Source organism: Bubalus bubalis, chromosome X (assembly GCF_019923935.1).
Source record: "Bubalus bubalis isolate 160015118507 breed Murrah chromosome X, NDDB_SH_1, whole genome shotgun sequence".
Lineage (NCBI taxonomy): Eukaryota > Metazoa > Chordata > Mammalia > Artiodactyla > Bovidae > Bubalus > Bubalus bubalis.
Genome location: NC_059181.1, coordinates 7,207,378 through 7,233,764, shown reverse-complemented (window position 1 = coordinate 7,233,764; position 26,387 = coordinate 7,207,378). Strand labels below are relative to the sequence as shown.

The following is a 26,387-nucleotide window of genomic DNA, read 5'->3' as shown; positions in this document are numbered from 1 at the left end:
ACTCCACTCCAGTACTTTTGCCTAGAAAATCCCATGGACGGAGGAGCCTGGTAGGCTGCAGTTCATGGGGTCGCTAGAGTCAGACACGACTGAGCGACTTCACTTTCACTTTTCACTTGCATGCATTGGAGAAGGAAATGGCAACCCACTCCAGTGTTCTTGCCTGGAGAATCCCAGGGACGGGGAAGCCTGGTGGGCTGCCGTCTATGGGGTCGCACAGTCGGACACGACTGAAGCGACTAAGCAGCAGCAGCAGCAGTACATTTATCAACGCATGGAGCCAATTAGCAAGACCTTGTTTGGAATTTACATTGCAGAAGTATTTATGCAATTTCAAGAAGATTATATATATGATGTTCACTGCAATATTTTTTCCCACCATCCTAGAAAAACTCTTGGGCCCCTTCCCCACACTCCCCTTCCCCGATGCAACCCCTGTTCTCAGTTCTATCAGTAAACATGAGCTTTGCCTAGTCTAGAACTTCCTGTAAATGGAGCCTACAGTATGTACACATGTAGTTGCTTTACAGTGTTGTGTTACTTACTGCTGTACAGCAAAGTAAATCAGTTGCATGTATGCGTGTATTTGTATATATATGTATGCATCGTCCCTTTTCAGTTTCCTTCCCATTTAGGTCACCACATAGCACTGAGGACAGTTACCTGTGCTATACAGAGAGTTCTCATTAGTTATCATGGCATTACTCTCCAAAATATACAAACAGCACATGTAGCCCAGGATTAGAAAAAAAAAAACAAACACTCAATAAATGGGCAGATCTAAATAGACATTTTCCAAAGAAGTCATACAGATGGCCAACAAACACTTGTAAAGATGCTCAACATCACTAGTTATCAGAGAAATGCAAATCAAATCTGCAATGAGGTATTACTTCACACCAGTCCAAATAGCCCTCATCAAAAACTCTACAAACAATAATTTGGAGAGGGCGTTGAGAACAGGGAACCCTCTTGCATTGTCAGAGGGCATCTAAATTGGTACCACCGATATGGTGAACTCTATGGCAGCTCCTTAGAAAACAAAAAATACGATGACCATATGGCCTACTCTGGGGCATTTTCCTGGAGAAAACCTTAATTCAAAAAGATGCATGCACCCCAATGTTCACTGCATCACTATTTACCATAGCCATGACATGCAACATTTTTTTAATTATAGCCAAAATGGGAAAAACAAAACAACCTTGAAGCAAACAGTCTCTAAACAGGGAGTCAAATTACTAGGTCTTTGTAAAAGCAGAGACTTAAAGATAATAAACAAAGCAAGAATCACGTATCAAAACCAAGTTCTATGTTAACATTCTAATAGCAGAAAAGATGATTTTATAATAAAGGAACTAGCACACCCTCATCTTTTTATCTCCTTGTCCCAGGAACTCAGAATTCTGAGCCAATGTTAAATGAGATCATGGGTGATTTTGTTCTTTCTTTGTACTTTTCTACCAACTTTATATTTTCTGTTATGAGCATATATTAATTTTTAACAGTTATACAGTATCATTTTCAACATGTAAAGAATACATCTGGATTTTATACATTCACAATCATTCTTCTATTTCTCCACGAGATGGCAGCATAAGCACAATAAATATTTATTCATACACACAGAGAGGGCAATGGCAACTCATTCCAGTACTCTTGCCTGGAAAAATCCCATGGACGGAGGAGCCGGGTAGGCTGCAGTCCATGGGGTCGCGAAGAGTCGGACATGACTGAGTGACTTCACTTTCATGCATTGGAGAAGGAAATGGCAACCCACTCCAGTGTTCTTGCCTGGAGAATCCCAGGGACGGGGGAGCCTGGTGGGCTGCCGTCTATGGGGTCCCACAGAGTCAGACATGACTGAAGTGACTTAGCAGCAGCATACATATGAGCTATTTCAAATCCTGAAAGATGATGCCGTGAAAGTGCTGCACTCAATATGCCAGCAAATTTGGAAAACTCAACAGTGGCCACAGGACTGGAAAAGGTCAGTTTTCACTCCAATCCCAAAGAAAGGCAATGCCAAAGAATGCTCAAACTACTGCACAATTGCACTCATCTCACATGGTAGTAAAGCTTTGCTCAAAATTCTCCAAGCCAGATTTCAGCAATACATGAACCATGAATTTCCTGATGTTCAAGCTGGTTTTAGAAAAGGCAGAGGAACAAGAGATCAAATTGCTAATATCCGCTGGATCATGGAAAAAACAATAGAGTTCCAGAAAAACATCTATTTCTGCTTTATTGACTATGCCAAAGCCTTTGACTGTGTGGATCACAATAAACTGTGGAAAATTCTGAGAGATGGGAATAGCAGACCACCTGACCTGCCTCTTGAGAAATCTGTATGCGGGTCAGGAAGCAACAGTTAGAACTGGACATGGAACAACAGACTGGTTCTAAATAGGAAAAGGAGTTCGTCAAGGCTGTATACCGTCACCCTGCTTATTTAACTTCTATGCAGAGTACATCATGAGAAACGCTGGACTGGAAGAAGCACAAGCTGGAATCAAGATTGCCGGGAGAAATATCAATAACCTCAGAAACGCAGATGAAACAACGCTATGGCAGAAAGTGAAGAGGAACTAGAAAGCCTCTTGATAAATGTGAAAGTGGAGAGTGAAAAAATTGGCTTAAAGCTAAACATTCAGAAAACAAACATCATGCCATCCAGGCCCATCACTTCATGGGAAATAGATGGGGAAACAGTGGAAACAGTGTCAGACATTTTTTTGGGCTCCAAAATCACTGCAGATGGTGACTGCAGCCATGAATTTAAAAGACACTTCCTCCTTGGAAGGATAGTTGTGACCAACCTAGATAGTACATTCAAAAGCAGAGACATTACGTTGCCAACAAAGGTCCGTCTTGTCAAGGCTATGGTTTTTCCAGTGGTCATGTATGGATGTGAGAGTTGGACTGTGAAGAAGGCTAAGCGCCAAAGAATTGATGCTTTTGAACTGTGGTGTTGGAGAAGACTCTTGAGAGTCCCTTGGTCTGCAAGGGCATCCAACCAGTCCATTCTGAAGGAGATCAGCCCTGGGATTTCTTTGGAAGGAATGATGCTAAAGCTGAAACTCCAGTACTTTGGCCTCCTCATGCGAAGAGTTGACTCATTGGAAAAGACTCTGATGCTGGGAGGGATTGGGGGCAGGAGGAGAAGGGGACGACAGAGGATGAGATGGCTGGATGGCATCACTGACTCGATGGACGTGAGTCTGAGTGAACTCTGGGAGTTGGTGATGGACAGGGAGGCCTGGCGTGCTGCAATTCATGGGGTTGCAGAGTCAAACATGACTAAGGGACTGAGCTGAACTGATACATATGGGAGAATACATTCAGATTTTATGAAGTAAATTCATAAGCATCCTTCTATTTCTCAATGAGAGGGCAGCTAAAGTACAGTAAATATTTATTCATACCCACACACTTTCGCCACCTGATGTGAAGAACTGACTCATTGGAAAAGTCCCTGATGCTGGGAAAGATTGAACACCGGAGGAGAAGGGGATGACAGATGATGAGGTGGTTGGATGCCATCATGGACTCGATGGACATGAGTTTGAGTAAGCTCCGGGAGTTGGTGATGGACAGGGAAGCCTGGTGTGCTGCAGTCCATGGGGTCACAAAGAGACAGACACGACTGAGCAACTAACATATACATATGAACTGACATATACATATGAGAGAACACATCTGGATTTTATAAATTACATTCATAAGCATTCTTCACGAAAGGGCAGCATAAACACCGTAATTATTTATTCATACACACATGTACATATGAGAGAATACATCTGGATTTTATAAGTTACATTCATTAGCATTCTTCTATTTCTCCATGAGAGGGCAGCATAAGCACAACAAATATTGATTCATACACATATATACTCTGCAGAGTCCCTTGATCTGCAAGGAAATCAAACCAATCAATCCTAAGGGAAATCAGTCCTGAATATACATTGGAAAGATTGATGCTGAAGCTGAAAATCCAATGCTTTGGCCACCTGATGCAAAGAACTGACTAGTTCTTTGACTGAATGCAAACTAGTGCAGCCACTCCAGAGAACAGTGTGGAGAGTCCTAAAAAAAACTGGAAATAGAATTGCCATATGACATAAACACCGAGGAAACTAAAATTGAAACAGACATGTGCACCTCATTGTTAATCGAAGCACTGTTTACAATAGTCAGGACATGGAAGCAACCTAGATGTCCTTTGGCAGACAAATGGATAAGAAAGCTGAGGTAAATATACACAATAAAATATTACTCAGCAAATAAAAAGAATGCATTTGAATTAGTTCTAATGAGGTGGATGAAACTGGAGCCTATTTTACAGAGTGAAGTAAGTCAGAAAGAAAAACACCAATAGAGTATATTAACGCATATATATGGGAAAAATGGCAACGATGACCATATATGCGAGACAGCAAAACAGACACATAGAAACAGACTTTTGGACTCTGTGGGAGAAAGCCAGGGTGAGATGACTTGAGAGACTAGCACTGAAACATGCATATTACGATATGTGAAATAGATCACTCATCCAACTTTGATACATGACATAGGGCACACAAAGCTGGTGCACTGGGAAAACCCTGAGGGATCGGATGGGGAGAGAAGTGGTCGGGGTTTCAGGATGGGGAAGATATGAACACCCATGGCTGATTCAACTCAATATATGGCAAAACCCACCACAATGCTGCAAAGTAAGTAGCCTCCAATTAAAATAAATATATTAATTTAAAAGAAAAAGACCCATGTACATGCTGTCTACAAGAAACCCACTTCAGACCTAAAGACACATATAGACTGAAAGTGACAGGATGGAAAAATATATGCCATGCAAATGGGAATCAAAAGAAAGATGGAATAGCAATCCTCATATCATACCTTAAACTAAAGAAGATTACAATAGTTAAAGGACACTACATCGTGATGAAGGGATCAATACAAGATGAAGACATAGCAATTGTAAACATCTATGCCCCCAACACAGGAGCACCTCAATACATAAGACAAAAACTAACAGACATTAAAAGAGAAACTGACAGTAAAACAATCATAGTCGACTTTAACACCCCATTCATACCAATGGACAGGTCATCGAAAGAGAAAATTAATACAGAAACACATCTCTTAAATGACACATGAGATGAGATGAATCTCATTGATATCTTGAGGACATGCCATCCAAATGGAGAAGAATACACCTTCTTCTCAAGTGCACATGGAACATTCTCCAGGATAGACCACATCTTGGGTCCCAAATCAAATCTCAGTAAAATTAACAAAATTGAACTTGTATCAAGCATCTTCTCTGACCACAACACTATGAGACTAGATATCAAGTAGAAGAAAAAAAAACTGTAAGACACACAAACACCTGGAGATTAAACAACATGTTTCTAAATAACCAACAGGTTACTGAAGAAATAAAAATGGAAATGGAAAACTTTCTAGGAAAAAATGACAATGAAAACACTACAACTGAAAACCTATGGGATGCAGTAAAAGCAGTTCTAAGAGGGAAGTTTGTAGCAATACGACCCTAACTCAAGAAACAAGAAAAGCATCGAATAGACAACCTCAATTGACTCCGAAAACAACCGATAAAGAAGAACAACAACAACAACAAAAATAGCCAAAATTAGTACATGGAAAGAAATCATAAAGATATGAACAGAAATAAATGAAAAATATATGAAAGAAACAATAGCAAAGATTAATAAACTAAAAGCTGGTTCTTTGAGAAGATAAACAAAATTGATAAACCTTTAGCCAGACTCATCAAGAACAATAGAGAGATGAACCAAATCAACAAACTTAGGAATGAAAAAGGAGAGGTTACAACAGAAAATGCAGAAATACAAAGGATTATAAGAGACTATTATGAACAACTCTATGGCAATAAAATGGATAACCTGGAAGAAATGGAAGAAATGGACAGATGTTTAGAAAAACTCAATCTTCCAAGACTGAACCAGGAAGAAATAGAAATTATGAACCACCCAATTACAAGCTCCAAATCGAAGCTGTGATCGAAAAATTCCCCAAAGCCTAAAGCCTAGGACCAGGTGGCTTCACAGGTGAATTCTATCAAACATTCAGAGATGAGCAAATGCCTATCCTTCTAAAACTCTTTCAAAAAACTGCAGAGGAAGGAACACTTCCAAACTCATTCTGCAAGGCTACCATCACCCTGATATGAAAACCAGACAAAGACAAGACTAAATAAGAAAACTACAGACCAATATCACTGATGAACATGGAGGCAAAAACATCCTCAGCAAAATTTTAGCAAACAGAATTCAACAACACATCAAAAACCACGATCAAGTTGGGTTTATTCCAGGGATGCAAGGATTCTTCAATATTTGCAAATCAATCAATGTGACAGACCATATTAACCAAAGGAAAGCTAAAAATCATATGATAACCTAAATGGATGCAGAAAAAGCCATTAAATTTAAAAAATGTAAATTATTAAATTAAAAATAAAGTTTAAAAAGAAATAAACTAAAAAAAGTTTAAAAAGTGTAAATAACTCAAATGTCCATCAACTGGTGATCGAATAAATAAAACATGCAATGCAAAATTATTTGGCCATCAAATGAATGGAGTTCTTATACAAGCTAATACATGTTAGCGCTCTGAAATGATTATGTTAATTAAAAGAAGCCAGGAACAAAAGGCTGTGTATTGCATTATACTGTTCATGTGAATGCATATGTTCCAGATTAGGTAATGCTCTAAAGACCGAAAACAAAGGAGTGAATGAAAGCGCCCAGATGAAGGGGCAAATGGAAAATGTCTGCCAACTGGAGAGTGTTTCCCATTGGAGGGATGAAAATATTCTAGAATGAGGCTGTGGTAATGGTTATTTAACCTATGAATAAGTTACAAATCAATGAATTATACAGCTTAACTAGTAAATCCATGGTACAGGTACAACATGTCAATAAATAAAATGCTTTAAAAAAAAAAAAAACTACTGAAATTAACTTCTACGTCCAGGAATATTATCCTTCAAAAACAAAGGAGAAGGAGATATTCTCATATCAACAAAAATTGGGGAATTCATTCTCAGCAGATACCTTGTCTGTAAGAAATGTTAAAAGAAGTTATTTACACAGGATAAGATGATATTGAAGAGAAACTATGAGTTAAGAAAGACTGTTATGTTGAAGTTTGACAGAAAACACCAATATTCTGGAAAGCAATCATCCTTCAATGAAAAGTTAATTGAAAAAGTAAAGGAAGACAAATTGAAATGAAGGGTTTTTTTCTTGTTATTAATTGATAAAAGATGAATGCTTGTTTGGGCTTCTCCATCTTTGCTTTTCACCAATTATGAGTCTTCATAATTAAAGTGGGTTTCATGTATACATGATCTCTTTTCACTCAGTGGTAAAGAATCCGCCTGCAATGCAGGAGCCGTAGCAGGTGCGAATTCCATCTCTGGGTCAGGAAGATCCCCTGAAGGAGAGCATGGCAACCCACTCCAGTATTCTTGCCTGGAGAATCCCCGTGAACAGAAGAGACTGGTGGGCTTACAGTCCATGGGGTGGCAAAGAGTTGGGACATGACTGTGCAAGGAAACAACAGCAGACGTATGCCTAACAGAGACTCTGAAGATACTAAAAATAGATGAGAAAATTCTCAGCCTAAACAAAGCAAGACAAACAAACAAAAAAACCTAGATTGTAGAGCTGAATTATGAAAGGTTTTAGGCAATAAAATGTCTCCCAACAGTAGGGTAAACAGTGTGTTCCACACAGGAGAGAGGAGTAATTTTTAATACTCACTTAATAGAAAAATATTCCAGTTACATTCATAAATTAAAGGAAATGAAAATGTTCAGAAAACAAACATAGTATAAAATCTACTGATGATTTTATGTCTAATTAAGACTGTAAAACTGTAAGGGAATTTTTAAGAAAAAAAAATCTGTGAAAGTTCAAGCAGCCCCCAATGAAAAGAGTTGGACACGACTGAGCGACTGAACTGAACTGAAGCAGCCCCAATGAACGTAATTTTATTTTCTTTTTCCCCATAGTCTCAAAATAATTGACAATTAAAGAATTTCACTTTAAAACATTTTTCAATTTCAGCAGAATATTTCATATTCAAACATAAGATTTTTCATGATAAAAAAGTTTGTACTTTGCAGTGAATATTTTGGTTCACTGATTTAGACATAAATAAAATCACATTTTGTGTCTTTGCCTTGACCATCTTTATGGCATCACTGTGCATTTAGAATCAACTGTTTGAATGTGTGTCTCGTATACAGGGTTTATTGTTACCATCTTTCTAAATTCCATATGTATGAGTGAGTATACTGTATTGGTGTTTTTCTTTCTGGCTTACTTCACTCTGTATAATAGGCTCCAGTTTCATCCACCTCATTAGAACTGATTCAAATGTATTCTTTTTAATGGCTGAGTAATACTCCATTGTGTATATGTACCACAGCTTTCTTATCCATTCATCTGCTGATGGACATCTAGGTTGCTTATTTCGATATATGGCAAAACCAATACAATATTGTAAAGTTAAAAACTTAAATTAAATTAAAAAAATGAATGTGTGGACTGTGAAGTTCTCAGGTCATATACTCTTGAAGCCTAGCTTGAAGGATTTTGAGCATTACCTTCCTAGCATGTGAAATGAGTGCAGTTGTGCAGTAGTTTGAAAATTGCCTGGCATTGCCCTTCTTTGGGATTGAAATGAAAACTGACCTTTTCCAGTCCTGTGGCCACTGCCAAGTTTTCCAAACTGGCTGGCATATTGAGTGCAGCACTTTAACAGTACCACCGTTTAGGATTTGAAAGCGTTCAGCTACAATTTAATCACCTCCACTAGCTTTGCTGGTACTGCTGCTTCCTAAGGCCCACGTGTCTGCACTACAGGATGTCTGGCTCTAGGTGAGTGATCACACCATCGTGGTTATCCAGGTTATTAAGGTTTTTTTTAACAGTTCTTCTGTGTATTCTTGCTACCTCTTCTTAATCTCTTCTGCTTTAGTTATGCCCATAACGTTTCTGTCCTTTATTGTGCCTGTCTTTGCATGGAATGTTCCCTTGGCATTTCTCATTTTCCACTGTATTGTTTTCCTCTGTTTCTTTGCTTTATTCAAATCCCTTGTGAGTATACTTTGGAAGTGACAAGTAGATTCAAGGGTTAGATCTGGCACACAGAGTACCAGAAGACCTATGGATGGAGGTTCCTAACATTGTACAGGAGGTGGTGATCAAAACCATCCACGAGAAAAAGAAATCAAAAAGGCAAAGTGGGTGTCTGAGGAGGCCTTACAAATAGATGAGAAGAGAAGAGAAAGGCAAAGGAGACACAGAAAGATATAGTGACCTGAAGGCAGAGTCCCAAAGACTAGCAAGGAGAGATAAGAAGGCCTTCTTAAGTGAGCCACCAGGGAAGCCCCTTATCTAATAAAAGGGATTTCTCAGTGGGATCGCTATGCGCTCAGTCCCCTCCTATGGACACTATGTCATAGTGCCTCCTCCCCTCCCCAGCTGGGGGGTCACCGTCTGCTAGTCTCAGTGCCCAGGGGGAGGCGGCCACCCCAGCCTCTCCCATGGGGAAGCCACAGACCCGAGAACCAACAAACCCGTTGGCCCAGATGAATTTGCCTGCGACGGTGTTGGTACGGCCGGTGGCTGACCCTGGGCACTGGCCCCGCACCCATGCGCAAAAGTAGGGGAGCCCCCACTGGGTCAGCTTCTCCAGGGACTAGGCCGGGTGGACGCGGACAAACTCCAGGTTCTCTGAGTACACTCACCTTTAATCATCACCTCACACCCTGCAGTCACCGAGAGACACACGGAGGACCGAGGAGACCATGGACCCTGCCACCTGGCCCACCTCGGCAGTCACCCACATTCAGTGGACGCGCGGACGGATGACAAGCCCCAAAGGACAGGGCTGAGAATGGCCTCCACAATGCCCAGCTCCTCAGCGTGCCAACGGACAGCCCCGAGGCACTTCCGGTTCAGGCCGGTGACGTCACAGGACGTGACTGAGACGCAGCCTCCATGATACCCAGCTCTACCCATGTGCCGTCCCTCAGCCCCGAAGCAGCTTTCGGTTCAGCCCAGTGACATCACAGGATGTGAACGAGGAGCTGCCTCCGCAAGGCCCAGCTCCTCGGTGCGCCATCCCTCAGCCCCGAGGCAGCTTCCGGTTAAGGCCTGTAACGTCGCAGGACATGACTGAGACGCAGCCTCTGTGATGTCCAGCTCCACACATGCACAGTACGTCAGCCCGAAGCAGCTTCCAGTTCAACCCGATGATGTCGCCAACCTGTTGGCCCAGATGAATTCGCCTGCGACGGTGTTGGTACGGCCGGTGGCCGACCCCGGGCACTGGCCCCGCACCCATGCACAAAGGTGGGGGAGCCCCCACTGGGTCAGCTTCTCCAGGGACCAGGCCGGGTGGATGCGGACAAACTCCAGGTTCTCTGAGAGGTTGATGCCGGCCACCATCAGCCTGCCTGGGACAAGAGAGGGGCTGCTGTTCATGGTGCCAGCTGTGGGGTCAGCCGCCCACGTGTGCAGCCACTAACCCATGGAGTCATGTGGCCAACCAAACCGTGTGGGCACTGACTCACGTGGTCACCCACCCATGGGGTCACTACCCCAAGCAGTGATCCCTCCACTGGCCACCAAGCCCCGTGGGCACCCACCCATGTGGTCACTAACCTGCGAGGACATGCGCTCACCTGTCCACATGATGACCCACTCACACCGTCACCCGCCCATGGGGTCACCCACTCTCCGGGTCAGCAACTCACATGGTAACCCACCCTGCACTCAGCAACTCAAACCGGTCACCCACCCACACAGTCACCCACCCACGCAGTCTCCAACCAACATGGTCTCCTGCCCATGTGACCAGTAACCCATGGGGTCACCCACCCACACAGTCACCCACCCATGTGACCCCTAACCCATGGGGTCACCTGCCCACGCAGTCACCAAGCTGTGCCATCACTCACCCAGATTCTGGCCTCCGCAGAGGTCAGAGATTCAGATGTCCGACAGAGACCAAAGTTCAGACAGCAGGGGCTCACAGGGGTGTTGATTCATGAATTTCTCCTGTTACAAAGGGCAGGTGGGCTGGACAGTGACCCCAAAGATGTCCATGTCCTGGCCCCGTGTGGTGGACACAATAATGTCCACATGGATGTCCACATCCTGCCTACATCCTGACCCCCTGTGGTGGACACAGTAACGTCCCCAAGGATGTCCATGCCCTGGTCCCCATGTGCTGAACAGAATAACGTCCCCTAATACATCCTGTTCCATTTCTCCACGTGAACCCAAAGCCAGCCCCATGCGCTAGGACATGCATGTGGCCAGGTGTCCCGGTTTGAAAGCAGCACTCCCCTGGGTGGCTTCAGCTCTTCATGAGCTCCAGGTACTGGACGAGGTCTCAGGGCTTCACCTGGTTCCCCCACCAGTAGGGGATACCGGGCCACAGTTCTGCATGCTGACTCATGGATGCCTCGTCCTTGTACGACAGGATGACCTGCTGGCCCTGGGACCCCAGCTGGTGCAGAGTCAGCACCTCCTAGGGGGAGAATCATCCGGGTGCCCATGAGACATGTGCACAGGGGTTATTGGGTGCCCTGTGACACAGTGTGTCAGTTATTGGGGGTGTCCGAGAAGCTACAGTGATGTGTGGATTATTAGGGTGTCTATGAGCAGTGATGGGCTGGTTATTGGGTTCTCTGTGAGAAGAGACAGTCATGGGTGGGTTATTGGCATGTCTGAGTAGAGACACTAGTGGGTCGATTACTAGGGTGTCTGAGTGGAGACGGTGATGGGTGGGTTATTGGGGTGTCTTGAGCAGTGATTGGTAGATTTTGGGGGTGTTTGAGTGGAGACAGTGGTGGGTAGATTACTTGGGTGTCTTGAGCAGTGATGGGTCGATTATTGGGGTGCCTGAGTGGAAACAGAGGTGGATGGATTATTGGGGTTTTTGATAGAAAACAGCAGGTGGATTACTGGGGCATCGTGAGGCATGATTGATGGATTTTGGGGGTGTCTGAATAGAGACCAGGCAGGGTGGATTATTGGGGGTGCCTGTGACCAGTGATGGGCTGGTCATTGGGGTGTTTGAGTGGAGACAGTGGTGGGTGGATTACTGGGGTTCCATGAGCAGCATCACCTGGTGCCTGAATCAGCCTCACACAGCGAGCAGATAGTCTGATTACAGTGAGGCCTAGTGCTCCCACCACCCCCGCTTCCAAGAGCATGGGGAGCCTGTGGCCCCTGCTCACACTCCACGGGGACACAGCATGTCCCCAAAGATGTTCTTGATGCAGCCCATCAGGTACTCGTGCAGGTCCTGTATCATGCCCTCGAAGTTCCTGCATGCCAGGATAACCACTTCCTGGGGGTGCTTCTCCAGCCACTCAGATCTCCATGATCATGTCCTGGGTGGGGTGGGGTGAAGGGCCTTGTAGTGAGAAACAGAGGGTCATGGGTGGGGAATTCCCCCAGCACAGCCACTCTACAGTCAGGTTGGGGTGTCCTGACACACAAAGACATAAAGCATGTCTTTATGTCATGCTCCCAAGGGACCCAGCCTCTCCTGAGTGGCAGTGGGGAGCCGTGGCATTGCTCTGGTGTGCTGGTGTGTGTGTGTGTGTGTGTGTGTGTGTATGTACACACTCCAGTAGGTACAGGTGCACACACAGGTGTGCATGTGTTCAGGGTCTGTGTGTGCACGGATATGCATGTGTGTGTGCATGCACAGCAGCAGAGAGCATTGCTTATCATACTGTGTGAAGTCTGTACTCCAGGGAGCGTACGAGGCCAGGAGGGTACATGTACACTGAGGCCCAGGACAGAACCTCCAGACCCCAAGGGTCTTTAGGTTCTGTGGTGGGGGCACTGGGGTCTGAGGCCAGAGTGAGACATTGAGTGATTTGGCCAGCAGCCAAGAGAATGGACTGGACACTCCAAAACTGGACACAGGAAAAGATGTGTCAGGGACCTGGTATAGCCAAATTCTGGGAAACACCCCAGAGGCCAGGGGTGCAGTTGTGAGTTCAGAAACGCACGTTGGTCGGGAATTCTGAGTGACTGATGCCAGAGGTCAGCCCTTTCATGCCTGGAGTGGACGTGTGTCTGTCCCATTAGAGGTTGTCCCCTTAGAGGTCAGCCTCTCCTGTCTGGAGTGACTGTGTGTCCATCTGAGTGGACGTGTGTCCGTCTGAGTGGATGTGTGTCCGTCCCCTTAGAGGTCAGCATCTTCTAACTGGAGTGGACCTGTGTTGTCCCCTTAGAGGTCAGTGTCTTCTTACTGGAGTAGACCTGTGTTGTCCCCTTAGAGGTCAGCCTCTCCTGCCTGGAGTGACCACATGTCCACCTGAGTGGACGTGTGCCCATCCCCTCAGAGGCCCTCCCCCTCCTGCCTGGACCAGACGTGGGTGTCCCTGGCTGGCTGACCCCCCCCGTCCGTACCCCTGCCCCCACCCCCACCTCCATGAGGGCCGTCATGTACACCATGTGGCCAGAGTGCAGGTTCCTCTCGGTAGCCTCCTCCATGTGCGGCATCTGCAGGTCCTCACGCCAGCATCCAGGTGCTTCATGATGCTCAGCACCTGCACACAGAGGTTGGTCATCTGTGCTGGGCACAGAGGGCAGCCCCCAACTCAGGGGCTGGGCATACACTGAGGATGCCCAACTGAGGGCCACATCGGCCACTGTGAAATCAACCATGTTGGTGCTGCTGGGGTTGAGGCACTGCTTCTGGGAACAGGGTCCCCAGGGTCAATGGTCATGTGGAGCACAGAGCCCGGGTCGAGATTGTGGTCTTGGGGGGGTGTTCCTGCAGAGTCCAGCCTCACACTCCTTCAGGCAGTCCCTGGGTGGAAGCTCCCTGTGGGCTCAACGCCAAGGCTCCATGACACCCAAGCTGGACCCTTGGACATGAGGACACACTAGACCCACAGAGATCTGTGCCCACCCCCACAAACAGCACTAGGAAAGGCAAAAAGGAATCAAGGGAAGAGAACAAAAGGACAAAACATCTGTCCATGACACAAATAAGACAGGAAAAAGCAAAAAATAACTTTAACGTACATTGAAAATTGAAAGTTGCTCAGTTGTTTCCAAGTCATTTTGATCCGGTGGACTGTAGCCCACCAGACCCCTCTGTCCATGGAATTATCCAGGCAAGATTACTGGAGTGGGTTGCCTTTCCCTTCTCCAGATCTTCCCAACCCAGGATCGAACCCACATCACCCTCATTGCAAGCAGATTCTTTACCAACTAGCCACCAGGGAAGCCCTAATATAAATTTGTAACAGAAAATGTACTGTGTCCTCTACGAGGAGTCATAATGGAAAAAGAAAAAAAAAAAACATAAGGATAAAAAAGTGGGGAAGAAAATAATAGATTCTCTCTATCCAAAATAAAAGAAAAAGCAAAAACTAATATTAACATAAACTAGTAGCAGAAAATGGTACTGTATTCTCTATACAGAGTCATAATAGAAAAAGAAAAAGATATAAGGATAAAAAATGGGAAAGGATGTCACAGCCCCACCCCCCAATCCAAATTAAAAGAAAAAACAAAGACTCATATGAATATTGTCAGCTATTGTCAGGCACTTGCCATCCACTACAAGGATTAAATGAAGTGCTGCTGCAGCCGCTGATCTTAAACACCCCCTGAAAGACCACCACCTGTGCCCCCCACCCCGCACACACCCAGGTCTCTTTGGGAGCCATACCACTTGAGACCATGGCACCGAGGTCCCCCAGTATGGAGGGGACCCTGCCCTGGAGGGATGCAGAAGAGAGGGACCCAGCACCAAGGGGCCCTCCGAGCAGAGGGACCCCAGTCCTGCAGGACTCCTGGGCTCTGGTGGACCCCCTGCTGCTTGCTCCCTTCTCTGGGTGTGAGCTCTTAAGGCCAGGCTTAGGCACCTGATGCAAGCAAGAATGTAGTTGTTCCCATTCCAGCCCTGGCTCTCTGCCAATCAGATCCCCTGAGGAGGATTCCAGCAACCGGGGACCTCCCAGGAGGAAGCAATCACACAGGTAAGAGCTGTGCTTGACAGCCTCTTGTCCTCTTGGGAGGACCAGCCCAGGAGCAGAAAAACCAGGAATATGAGTGCCCCTCAAGTGCGGGTACAGGAAGGCAGGGGCCATCTGTCCTGCCCAGGTGGGCCCCTGCTCCTGAGGGCACCTGAGCCCAGATGGGTTTTCTACCCCATCCTGCATCCACCCCCTGGGCAATGTGTGTGCCAGTGACAGGACCACTGTCAATTGGGTGCCCCCTCCCCACAGACAGGGCCCCCGCCATTGACTCCTCTCCATCCTCCACAATGACTGCCTCCCACCCTGGCTTCTCTGTGCCCCATAAAACCCCCGATCCACCCAGGAGAAGCACTACAGGGGAGGGGTGTGAATGCGTGCATGTGTTCTCAGTCACTTCAGTCGTCTCGACTCTCTGTGACCCCATGGACTCTAGCCTTCCAGGCTCCTCTGTCCATGGGACTTCCCATGTGAGAATACTACAGTGGGGTGCCATTTTCTCCTCCATGGGATCTTCCCGATCCAGGGATCTAGCCCAGGTCCCACGCATTGCAGGCTGATTCTTTACCATCTGCACCAGCAAGAAAGTCTCCCTGGAGGGGGTGCTGGGGTGCAAACGTAAACCCACCTCAGAGGACATGGAAACTCAGCTATTGCTTATCTGGGACCAGGAAGGAGCTCTAGTGTCAGCTCAGCTGCACAAAGGGTGGGACCCAGCCTCCCCCTTCCCCTCCCAGCTCCCCCGGCCTCTGTGACTTCAGAGGGTGATGCTGTTAGTCCATGGGTCCCTGTTCTGGCTTCAGGCTGGTTCTACAGTAAAGCTGTGTCCTTTCCTACCTTTCTGGGAGGCTCTCTGGGTTGGAAGATCTCCTGCAGGAGGACATGGAAACACACTCCAGTATTCTTGCCTGCAGAATCCCATGAACAGAGGAGCCTGGCAGACCACAGTCCATGGGGTCGCAATGAGTCAGACATGACTGAGTGACTAAACAGCAATTCTGCTTTACAGCAGGTTTGTTCTCAATCCCATTTCCCCAAGAGGGATAAGGAAACTGCCCCCTGTGGGTGACACTAGCGGCTGGAGCTGGGTCCAGGGCCCGGGAGTGCCCGCAGACCCTCACCTGGGTGGTGGACCTCTTGAACACCACGGGCAAGGTGACACATGGCAGCACTTTGCCCAGAAGCTGCAGCAGCCTCGACTCCTTGTGAGAGATGGGTGACTTCTTGTTCAGGCAGTAGGTCATTATGCTGTGGCTCCCTGCAGGCAAACCAGGTGGGGGACACATCACCCCCTGAGCCTGTCCTCTGTGCCCCCAAGCTGCCCTAAGGATGCACAGCTATAGCACCGCGGGGTATGGCAGAGTCCCGAAAGTCATATCCACTGAGTCCTGGGAACTGAATCTTGTCTCGAAATGGGGGTCTCTGCAGAAGTGTGAAAGTGAAAGTCAATTTATTTAAGGAATCCCGTTTTGGGACAGGAAAGCCTTAAGATGGCTTTTGATTTTATGGTTTGTTGTTTCCCAGGTGGTGCTCGTGGCAAAGAGCCTACTTGCCAAAGCAGGAGGCATAAAAGATGCAGGGGAGATCCCTGGGTTGGGAAGATTCCCTGGGAAGGGAATGACAACCTACTCCATTATTCTTGCCTGGAGAATCCCATGGACAGAGGAGCCTGGCGGGTACAGTCCATGGGGCTGCAAAGAGTCAGACACAACTGAGCACAGGCAGACCCTCTCTAGTTACAAGTGCTTTGAAATTATTCATAGTATTTTCAGGCTCTTTATGACGCCAATGTTGTGGTCATTTATGTGTGGTTTTACTTATTCTTTTCCCTTTTAAATCTGTGTGATCTGTTTCAGAGACAGTGTGGAGAGGTTCATACTTTAGCAGTCACCTGGGGACAATCCAGAAATCTTCCCTTCTGTCTCTGAACATAGGTTTGGACTAGCTTTATTTCTTTCTCTTTTTTTCTTTTCTTATTTATTCTCAGGGTCAAGGGATGGGAAGGAGGATTTACAAGTTCATAATATAATTTGATTTGATGATGTTATGGAAGAGTGGATGGATGGGTGGATAGATAAGTGGATGGATGGATGGATGGATGGATGGATGGTGAGTGGGTGGATGGATCAATCAGTGGATGGGTGGATGATGGATTGGTTTGTGGATGGGTGGATGGATGGATGCTGGATGGGTGGATTTATGGATGGATGAGTGGGTGGTTGGATGGATGAGTGGATGGATAGGTGAGTGGGTGGATGGACAGATAGATGAGTGGATGGATGGGTGGATGGATGGATGGGTGGGTCAGCAGCATGTGGTCCATGCACACAGTGGTGTATGAGTCACCATGAAAAGGAGTGAAGTTCTGACACAGGCTACATCGTGGATGGACCTTGAACACACGATGGTCAGTGAGAGAAGCAGACACAGAAGGACACATTTTACCTGTCCATTTATAAGAGATGTCCAGAACAGGCAAATTTTCAAAGACAGAAGCAGATGAGTGGTGCCCGGGCTTGGGGGAGAGGCATCATGAGTTATTTTGTAAGGGGTACGGGAAGGAGAGCGGCCAAGGACCCCTCTGTGGTCCTGAAGACTCGGAAGCCTCCTCCTTGTGGGGCCCCCACAGCTTTCCCCACGGGGAAGCACCCGGAAGGGCCGAGAGACTGGGTCCACAGTTCCCTGTCTGCTCCACACTCTCAAGGGAAGAGCCGTGTGGGGCCCCTCCTCCCAGGCAGGGTGGGATGGCCGGCATAGAACCCCACAGCTGTCGAGAGGGTGAGAAAGAGTCTAAAGCTGCCTTCCATAGAAAACAGCACTTCCTGTTTGTCCAACTGTCCATGTGTGCTCCCAGCGGGCAGTGTCCAGTGTCACAGAGCCAGGGCAGGGCCCAGTGTCTGCACGGCCAGAGGAGTGCCGGTGGAGAATGGGGCACGTTTGCACCTTGAGGAGGTGAGCAGGGTGCTGTCTGGCAGGGACCCTCCCCTCCCAGGCCACGGTGTCTGGTGGCCACCCCTCAGATGGCCTGAGCACAGCAGTGTCACCCTGGAAGTGCCCGCCACCCTGGTCACCACTGGCCATCCCCAAATCCAGATGCCCGCCTATAGCTGAGCTTTGCAGCACTTTTTGCAACCAAATTGGCTGGAGTCAGAGGTTCCTCATTTTAATTAGGTAGTTCTGGTATCACTTATCGAGTTGTTTTGGGGGCGGGTGGCCCCCTTAAACTTTGGGTCCTCCAGGCTCAAGTGCAGAAGGTGCTGCACAAGCTCTGATGGAAAACGTGGGTGGAAAGGTGAGGGGTCCCCAGGAGTAGGACAGAGTGGCTGAGAAAACACAGTCCCGCCCCCCAGGGAGGCCAGCATGTGTCCTGAAGGCAGGCTCTCGGGGGTTCTCGTACCTTCCGGGTTGAATGGGATAAAGTGGACAGACAAGGGAAGGTGCTGGTGTGTGTATGTGTGTGTGTGCAGTATGTGTGCATGTGTGTTTGGTGTGTGTGTGCATGTGTGTTTGGTGTGTGTGTGTGCATGCGTGTGTGTGTTCAGTGTGCCTGTGTGTGCCTGCATGTGTGCATGTTTGGCTCTGAGGCTTCCCACACTTGGACCCGTCTCGCAGCTGCATCCCCTCTGAGCCGAGCATGCGGGGCCTCACCTGGGATGGAGAGGTGGTGCGGGGGCATGTCCCAGAGCCGAGAACTCAGTGCCGACATCCAGTCTGCGTTCACCTTGGTGGCACAGGAAGGATCCGGGCAAGCTCACCTGCCAGCCCATCGGAGGCCCAGCCTGGGCAATCTGGGGGAGGAAATGGGGTGTTGCATAATTAAAACAGGACATACAGAAGACCTGGTGCTGGTGGCGTGGAGGCGTGGCTCTGAAAAACTGGTACCTGTGGACTTCTCTCCAAGAGAAAGGAGGATGGGGTGGTGGAGAGGGGAGAAGTGCTCTAGAGACAGAGAAACAGACACAGAGAGAAATGGACAGAGACATGAAGAGAGACAGACAGTAGGGCGAGGGGGCAGAGAGACACAGGAGGTTAAGTGGGGGTTTGAGGAGGAGCAAGGGAGCGGGGAGACAGGGACCAACAGACAGACCCCAGCAGCTCAAGTCTGCTCTCCCTGAGGCTAGAGCTGGTGACCCCATCCAGAGGGTCCCCCTTTCTGTCACTGTGCACCAGCCCCCTCCTCTTGGGGCTGAGAGGGGCCCAGTCGAGCCTGTGGGCTCCAGGTATGGGGGCTTCCATCCTAGGTGCAATGGAGCCCAGGCACAAGGTCACACGCCCTTCACTCCCCAGAGGCGGTCTCTCCATCTGGTGGCTGTTGCTGCAGTAAAAGTGACTGCACAGGCTCCCAGGATGAAGCACCGACCTGAGCAGCTAAGAAGCTGGGAATGCCTCCAGTTAGGGTCTGAGTGTCCCCTCTCTCCTGTTATGAGTGGGTGTTCTGTTGGTCTGCATGCCATCAGGACTCCTTTCATGGCAAACACATGCCTGGACCTTTGTATTTGTGTTTACTGCTCTCCATGGACAGGGGTTGTCTCTATTCTTAGGGTCCCCTCTCTATAGTAATAGTCCCCTTCTGTTGTCATAGTCCCCCCTCTACAGTAATACTCCCCTTCTATTGTCGTACTCTCCCCTGTACAGTGATAGTTCCCCTTCTATAGTAACAGCCCCCTCTAATATCATAGTTGGAGAAAGGCATGGCAACCCACTCCAGTATTCTTAGCTGGAGAATCCCATGGACAGAGGAGCTTGGTGGGCTCCGTGCGGTCAGTCCATGGAGTCACAAAGAGTCGGACACGACTGAACGACCAACACTAATGTCATAGGGTTTAGAGTAATAGCCCTCTATTCTCAAAACTTCACTTCTACAGTAACTGTGCTCCGCTACTGTCATAGTCGCCTCTCTGTAATAATAGTCCCCCTTCATTGTATTACTCCTCTTCTATTGTCATAGCCCCCCTACAGTAATGGTTCCTCTTCTACAGTGTTAGCTCCTCTCTGTTGTCATAGTAACAGTTCTCCCTATAGGGTAACAGTTCTCTATTAGAGATCTAATAGAGTAATGAAAGTGAAAGAGAAATTGCTCAGTCATGTCTGACTCTTTGCGACCCCGTGGATTGTAACCTACCAGGCTCTATGGCAACCCACTCCAGTGTTCTTGCCTAGAGAATCCCAGGGACGGGGGAGCCTGGTGGGCTGCCGTCTATGGGGTCGCACAGAGTCGGACATGACTGAAGCGACTTAGCAGTAGCAGCAGGCTCTTCCATCCACGGGATTCTCCAGGCAAGAGTACTGGAGTGGGTTGCCATTTCCTTCTCCAGGGGATCTTCCTGACCCAGGGATCAAACCCGGGTCTCCCACATTGTAGGCAGATGCTTTTAGTGCCTGAGCCACCAGGGAAGGCAAGAGTAATAGAGTCATAGTTCTCCTTTACTGTCATAGTCCTCCACCCCATACACTAATAGTCCTGTCTCTATTGTCATACTTCACTTTCTGTTGTAATAGTCCCCTCTCTGCAGTTAAAGTATCTCCTCTACTGAAATAGCCCCCCCTCTAATGTCATAGTCCTACTATATAGTGATAGTCCCCCCTCTATTGTCAAAGTTCCCCTTCTAGTACTGTCATAGTCCCCTCTCTGGAATAATAGTCCTCCTTGATTGTGGTAGTTCCCTTAAATTATAATAGTCTGCCTCTAATATCCCCCTTCTAGAGTAAAAGTCCTCCGTTGCTATAATCTGCCTCTACATAAACGTCCCCCTCTACTGTCATAGTCCACTCCCTATTGTAATAAGTCTGTCTCTGTGGTAATAGAGTAATCTATTCTAGTAATCTCCCTCCATCTAGTAATCTCCCTCTGTTGTCAGTATTCCCCTTCCATAGTCAAGTCCCCCTTCTACTGTAACAGTCCTGCCTCTATTGTCATAGTTTCCCCTCTCCACTAATAGTCCCCTTCTGCTGTCCCTAGTGTATATTAATAGTCCCTTTTCTATCTTAGTAGTCCCCACTCTATAGTAATAGTCTTCCTCAATTTCAGTAGTCCCTTTCTATTGTAATAGTCCCTGTCTGCAGCAATAGATGCCCATTTATTATAATAGTCCCCCCTAAGGTAATAGTCCTCTTTCTGTTATAATAGTCCCTCTCTCTTTGTCGTAGTCCCCTCTGTTCAGTAATAGCTCCCCTACAATGATAGACCACTCTTTACTGTAATAGTCTCATATATGCTATAATAGTCCTCTCTCAACAGTGAGAGTCCTCCTCTATTGTAATAGCCTCCCTCTATGGTAAGAGTCTTCCCTTCATAAACAGTTTTACCTCTTCTGTAATACAGCAAAGCAGAGACATTACTTTGTCAACAAAGGTCTGTCTAGTCAAGGCTATGGTTTTTCCAGTGGTCATGTATGGATGTAAGGGTTGGACTATAAAGAAAGCTGAGCGCTGAAGAATTGATGCTTTTGAACTGTGGTGTTGGAGAAGACTCTTGAGAGTCCCTTGGAGTGCAAGGAGATCCAACCAGTCCATTCTAAAGGAGATCAGTCCTGGGTGTTCATTGGAAGGACTGATGCTAAAGCTGAAACTCCAATACTTTGGCCACCTGATGCGAAGAGCTGACTCATTTGAAAAGATCCTGATGTAGGGAAAGATTGAGGTCAGGAGGAGAAGGGGACGACAGAGGATGAGATGGTTGGATGGCATCACCAACTCAATGAACATGGGTTTGAGTGGGCTCTGGGAGTTGGTAATGGACAGGGAGGCCTGGCGTGCTGCGGTTCATGGGGTGGCAAAGAGTCTGACACGACTGAGCGACTGAACTGAACTGAACTGAACTTCTGTAATAGTCCCCCTCTACAGAATGGTCCCCCTCTATTGTAATAGTTCCCTTTATTATGATAGTTCTCTGTATTGTCATAGCCCCTCCCCTGTGTAAGAGCCCCCATGGTATCAGAGTCCCTCTATTATAAATTTTCCCCCTCCACAGTAATAGTCTCCCACTACAGTAAGGGTCCTCCTTTATTATGAGTCCCCTCTCCATAGTAGGGCTTCCCTGGTGGCTCAGCTGGTAAAGGATCCACCTGCATTGCAGGAGACCTGGGTTCGCTCCCTGGGTTAGGAAGATGCCCTGGAGAAGGGAAAGGCTACCCACTCCAGTATTCTGGCCTGGAGAATTCCATGGCCTGTATAGAGTCAGATACGAATGAATGACTTTCACTTTCTCCACAGTAACACCCCCCCTACATGGTCATAGCCCCATTTATTGTTGTATCTCCCCTCTATCATATTAGTCACCTCTCTACAGTAATATTGCCCCTAACTTTATGTAAGCATGCCCTCTCTAGAGTAGTAGTCCTCCCTGAAGGACTCTTATCCTCCTGTAATAGTCCCCTTTCCTCTTCACAATAACCCCTCAGAATAAAAGTCTCTTTCTAATCCAAATATTCAATGAGATGCAAGTAGAACACGCAGCAAAACAGTATGTCAGAACCCTGAACACGGCACCATGGGGAGAACCTGTGGGTGTGTGTGCCCCGTCACGTAGGGCTCCTTTGGTGCGTCTGTGTCACCATCCTGGGGACACCTGTGGGTGTGTGTCTGTCTTCTCCTCACAGAGGAGACCTCCCCATAATACAGGTCACCTGCCCACTGGGTGTCCTGTCCACAACTCTCCCCATAACACGGGTCACCTGCCCACTCCTGAGCCCTCTTGTCTCCACATCCCTGGACCTCTGTTCCATCAGAATCCAGGTCAGTGTGCCACAAGCCCTTCATCCTCCCATTTGCGCTGGCCTGAGATGGTGGTGGGTTCACTGTGATGGGAGGAATAACGTCCCATCACCTGTGGACACCAGTCCTGTACTTGCAAGACACTCTCCCTTCCCCCAGGTACATAGGTGTGGGTCACCCACCCTCTTTTCCTTGTCTGTGAACCCAGCTGCCTGGTTTCCAAGTGCAGATTCAGGAGTGCTCGGCAGGAGTGCCACCCAGCCTTGGGGCCTCGGAAAGCACCCCAGGGAGCAAGCCGGGTGCACCTGAACACCCCGGTGGCTTCCGCTCTGCGGGGCACTTCCTCCTGTGGGTCTGCCGCGCCCTCTGTGTTCTCAATGCACTCAGGTGAGCAGGTGGGGTGCATGCCAGTGAGGTCAGGTTCTGCCCCCGTGGGCCCACAGTGAGACACTGGAGGAGGTTCCGTGTCACCTCACACACATCTGTGGGTGGGGATTGGCACAGAGGCGCTCAGGGAATCATTCTCAGGTGAACGAATGGATGGAGCCATGCAGGGCCACTTCACGAACACCAGGCTCCTAGACCTTTGCTCAGGCCCCCAAACTCACCAGCCCCCTGAAACGCTCACCGGGTCCCCTAAACTCACTGGCCCCCTGAAATGCTCACTGAGTCCCCCAGATACTCATTAGCCCCTGAAACACTTACTGGGTCCCCCAACACTCACCAACCCCCTGAAGCACTCACTAGGTCCCCCAAACTCGCCAGCCCCCTGAAACACTCACTGGGTCCCCCAAGCACTTTCCGGGCTCCCAAAATGTCCATCCACTCCGACAAGCCCATGGTCCTACCCCGTAAATATAAGGGCAGGACACAAGGCCTGGGTCATCAGGTGTCCTTCCCCAGTGGCACTGGCCAGTACAGGGTCAGCACCAGCTCAGGACTCGTGAGGGGCTTGTCACTGTGCCCGGTGAGCCGCAGTCCAGGGGCTCCCTCAGGGTCCGTGCTCTGACCCAGAAGGACTCAACTTCCACGTGGAGATGCCGAGTGGCCACCTCCCTTCCCCTAGGTGGTCCCGGCCCTCCAGCCCCTTCTGTGCACAAACACACACACGCATACATATATGATGCTGGGAAAGATTGAGGTCAGGAGGACAAGGGGTGGGTGACAGAGGATGAGATGGTTGGATTGCATCACCGACTCCATGGACATGAGTTTGGGTAAACTCCAGGAGTCAGTGATCGATAGGGAGGCCTGGACTGCTGCAGTCCATGGGGTCATGAAGAGTCAGACACGACTGAGCAACTGGACTGAACTGAACACAGCTTTTAGAGTTGCTGTTAACAAAAAAATGGCCACAAGGAGTCAGCATTGCTTTTGCGTCACACTCCACTTCTAAATTTCTTTTTATTAAATTAATTAATTCATTTTAATGGGAGGCTGATTACTTTACAATATTGTAGAGTTTTTTGCCATACATTGACATGAATCAACCATGGGTGTTCATGTGTTCCCCATCCTGAACCTCCCACCCACCTCCCTCCCCATCCCATCCCTAAGGGTCATCCTAGTACACCAGCCCTGAGCACCCTGTCTCATGCATCAAACCTGGACTGCAATCTATTTCATATATGGTAATGTACATGTTTCAATGCTATTCTCTCTAATCATCCCACTCTCGCCTCCTCCCACAGAGTCCAAAAGTCTGTTCTTTACATCTGTGTCTCTTTTGCTGTCTCACATACAGGGTCATTGTTGCCTTCTTTCTAAATTCCATATATATGTGTTAGTATGCTGTATTGGTGTTTTTCTCTCTGACTTACTTCACTCTATATAATGGGCTCCAGTTTCATCCACCTCATTAGAACTGAGTCAAATGCATTCTTTTTAATAGCGGAGTAATATTCCATTGTGTATATCTACCAGAGCTTTCTTATCCATTCATCTGCTGATGGACATCTCGGTTGCTTCCATGTCCTGGCGATTGTAAGCAGTGCTGCAGTGAACATTGGGGTTCTCATGTCTCTTTCAATTCTGGTTTCCTCGGTGTGTATGCCCAGTGGGATTGCTGGGTTGTATGGCAATTCTATTTCCAGTTTTTTAAGGAATCTCCACCCTGTTCTCCATAGTGGCCTTACTAGTTTGCATTCTCACCAACAATGTAAGAGAGTTCCATTTTCTCCGCACCCTCTCCAGCATTTATTGCTTGTAAACTTTTTGATAGCAGCTATCCTGAGTGGAGTGAGATGGTAGCTCATTGTGGTTTTGATTTGCATTTCTCTGATAATGAGTGATGTTGAGCATCTTTTCATGTGCTTGTTTGCCATATGTATGTCTTCTTTGGAGAAATGTCTGTTTAGATCTTTGGCCCATTTTTTTGATTGGGTCGTTTATTTTTCTGGAATTGAGCTGTAGGAGCTGCTTCTATATTTTTGAGATTAATTCTTTGTCAGTTGCTTCGTTTGCTGTTTTTTTCTCCCATTCTGAAGGCTGTCTTTTCACCTTGCTTATACTTTCCTTCGTTGTGCAAAAGCTTTTAAGTTTAATTAGGTCCCATTTTTTATTTTTGCTTTTATTTCTATGACTCTGGGGGGTGGGTCATAGAGGATCCTGCTGTAAATTTCTTTTTTTGTGCATTCATTCTTGTTTTATTTTGAAGTAGGGTTGATTTCTGTCTGTCCAGCAATCCCTGCTGGAGAAGCAGCATGTACTGATCCAGCAGCACAAGGATGCCAGGGAGCTGAAGAAGAACCTGAACCGCTGGGAGGGCATCGTCTTCGACAACCTTCCTGGCCAGCTACCTGGGTCCTGAGAGCCTGGCAGACTATGAGCACGTCAAGGTGAAGTCAGTGCTCATCATCGAGCAGCACGAGCTGGAAGACAAAATAAACCTGGGTGAGGAGCAGCTGAAGTGCCTGTTGGACAGCCTGCAGCCCGAGAGAGGCAAATGAGGGCACACCCACCCCCCACCCCACCCGGCCTTCCCTGGAGGAGAAGGAAGATGCAGATGGGGTTGGCGGAGTCATCAGCTCCAGTCCTGTGGATGCAGCTGAAACCCGCAGCCTATATTTACCTCCTGTCAATGGGGATCGGGGGATGGGGGTGGGATCCTCTCACGGCCAGGTGGCGGTCAGCAAAGCAATAACTTCCATGTGTGCATTTGGGATGAGTTATTTAATTCTTAGGTTCCCTTTTGAAATGCTGAGCAGAGCGGCTCCCCTTGCCCCTTCCCCGGCGTGGCCCTGAAGCATCCCCACGTGGTGTGAGGGCTCAGGTGTGCCCTGCATGCCTGCACACTGGGATCACCCCTGTGGTCTCTGCCGGCCCTTCGTCCAGGCACTGAACCCCGTCCTCCGCGCGGGAAGGAACCAGCGCGTCTCTAAGAAGGTGCATGTGGGTTGGGGGCGGGGTGGGGAGGGGTCTCCTGGTGCACACGAGCTGTCCCGTGAATCGCGGGAGGCGCCGGGCAGCTGTTCTTTGGTGTGTCCGGAAGTGTTGCGCCGTTCGTTGTGTCTGTCCTGTAAGGATGACCCCTGACCCAGGAAAAAAATCCTGAGGATGAGCATTATTTGAAGTCGCTCAGTCGTGTCCGACTCTT

General features: G+C 47.8%; 1 pseudogene; it reads right to left on the bottom strand.

Moving 5' to 3' along the window:
• Positions 1 to 9,677: 9,677 nt before the first annotated feature.
• On the bottom strand, positions 9,678 to 18,846 carry LOC112582810 (annotated as a pseudogene).
• Between the last annotated feature and the right edge of the window lie 7,541 nt (positions 18,847 to 26,387).